This window comes from Mus pahari, unplaced genomic scaffold (genome assembly GCF_900095145.1).
Source record: "Mus pahari unplaced genomic scaffold, PAHARI_EIJ_v1.1 scaffold_12838_1, whole genome shotgun sequence".
NCBI classification, from domain to species: Eukaryota; Metazoa; Chordata; class Mammalia; order Rodentia; family Muridae; genus Mus; species Mus pahari.
Genome location: NW_018393613.1, coordinates 1 through 2,807, shown reverse-complemented (window position 1 = coordinate 2,807; position 2,807 = coordinate 1).

Below are 2,807 nucleotides of genomic sequence, written 5' to 3'. Positions count from 1 at the left end.
CATACCCTTGATGGCCTGGGCAGTTTCCTGGGTGTTCTTAAAGTGAACACGAAGGTATGAACCTCTTGATTTGCATGATTTTGTGGGATTTTCTGGGTCAAGAGAGTAGTGAACCATCTTCACAGGTCACCTCTGGCCGCTTACGGGAAGAGCCATACAACATATTTTGATCACGTTCTTCCCTTTTCTCTAAGACCTCTATCTCCCTATAGCTTCTAAACTTCATGTTCTTTGTTTCAGAAGGTTCTCCTAACTTTCTTCAAACCCAATAAAACAAAAACTGAAAAGATAACCATCACCAAATCATATAAAATAGGCACACACAAAAAATAAGGTTTTGTGTGTGTGTGTGTGTGTGTGTGTGTGTGTGTGTGTGTCTTGGCCCTGGAGTGTAGCTGATACACTCAGTGTTCAAATGAAGAAACATACTTTTTCCCTTTCTTAGCAATCAGCTATAAACTGCTTCTTGGTTAAGGATGGAACTTTGTACCCACTTCCTGTTCTCTGTGTTAGCCTTTTTGTCTGGTTTGAACTTGTGAAGATATTGTATGTACTCTCATAGTCTCTGTGAGCTCATATATGCACCAGCCTTGTTGCATCTGAAAGATGCTATTTCCTTGAAGATATCTACTACCTCTGGGTCTTATAATCTTTTTACCTACCCTTCTGCATAGATGCCTAAGACTTAAAAGGAAGGGTTTGATAAGACATCCCATTTAGGACTGAGTTTTCTCACTGTCTGCACGTTGTCCATTTGTGGGTCTCTTGTGTTAACATTTACTGCAAATATAAAGTTTTCTGGTGAGGGTTGAGTGATGTGCTAGTTTATGTGTAAAGCAATATGTCATTAGAAGACATTTTATTACTATGTTCCTTCAGCAGGACAATATTAGTGGGGTTTCCCCTAAGACTCATCACCTATATAGTTTTCAGTGTAAGGTATAAGTTGCATCTCATGGAGTGGTCCCTAAATTCAAAAAAGAAAAAGAAAAAAAACCCTGGACTATAGCATGGTTATCCTTTACAGCTAATATCCACTATAAGCAAGTACACACCATGTTTGTCCTTCTGGATCTAGGTTATTTCACTCAGGATAATTTTTTTCTAGTTCCATCCATTTGCCTGCAAATTTCATTGTGTCATTGTTTTAATACAGCTGAGTAGTAGTCCATTGTGTAATGTACCAATTCTCTTTATCCATTCTTCAGTTGAAGGACATCTAGGTGGTTTCCACTTTCTGGCTGTTATGAATAAGGCAGCTATGAACATAGTTGAGGAAGTGTCATTGTGGGATGATGGCACATCCTTTGGGTAATCCTTTGGGTATATGCCCAGGAGTGGTATAACTGGATCTTGAAGTAGATTAATCCCCAATTTTCTGAGAAACCTCCATATTGATATCCAAAGTGACTGTATCCCACCAACAATGGAGGAGTGTTCTCCTTGCTCTACTTCTACTCCAACATGAGCTATCACTTGTGTTTTTTATCAGAAGTGTAAGATGGATAGTGTTCTAACACTATGAATGCTAATTGGTAGGGTGAAGCTTCTAGTTGAGCAACAGCTTGATTTCTCCATATTCAGTGATGTAAATAAGTGGTGTCTTTAGCAAGAGGACCTTATCATCAGGTTGTATACATAAACAATGGCACCAGGAATAAACTGTAATGTTTGGAAGGGGTCTAGGGAACCTCTAAGGTCAACAACTCAGATAGGAATTGTTCTCATATTGGGAGCAAATGGTATCTAGTTGGGATATTGTCTGAATAATTTAGTATCTTCAGTTAAATTCCTTTTATATATTTTAAGAAGATTCTAAAATAATGAATTAACATGGCTTTTAAAAAAGACACATAGTGTTAATTATCACTCCATATTCCTTCCTTTATTTCTTTCCTCATATCCCTTTCCTTTTAACCTAGTTTCCTTTTTATTCCTTTATAACACTATATTCTATTTTATCTCACGTTGAAGAATCCCTCCTTACCTCTGGACTTTTATGGGCTACATAACTCTGGATATTCTAAATGGAACACACATACTTAAACATTAAAAGCTAACTTCCACAGAAAAAAAGAAAACATGTAATGTTTATCTTCACGACTCTGGGTTACTTCTCTAATGATTGTTTTTAGTTTTATCCAGATGTGCCTGCAAATTTATTTTTTCTTAATGGCTGAATAATATTTCATTGTGAAAATATATCATACTTCCATTATTCATTCATCAGTTAATGGGCATCTATGCTCTTTCTAAATCCTAAATATTATGAAAAGAGCAGCAATGAATATTAAGTATTATAGCAAGAAGTAAAACACTTTGGGTACATGTCCAAGAATGGTATGACTAGATCTTGCAGTAGATCTATTTAAGTTTTTGAGAATCCTCCACACTGACTTTACCAGTTTACACTCCTACAAGCAATGAATAAATGTTTACTCATTCCCAAATCCTCACAAACATCTGTTGCCACCTGTTTTTATTAATGTTGGCCATTCTGACTGAGATAAGATGAAATAAAAAAGGTTTAATTAGCATTTCTCTGATGGCTGAAGATGTTGAACACTTTTAAAATTGTTTCTCAGCCATTTTATTTCAGCTTCTATGAACTCTCTATTTAGTTCTATATCTTATTTTCTTTTCTTTTTTTTTATTTTCTTTATTTACATTTCAAATGCGATCCCGAAAGTTTCCTGTACCCCTCCCCCACCTCTGCTCCCCTACCCACCCACTCCCACTACTTGACCCAGGCCTTGCTTTGTGCTGTGTCATATAAAGTTTGCAAGACCAAGGGGCCTCTCTTCCCA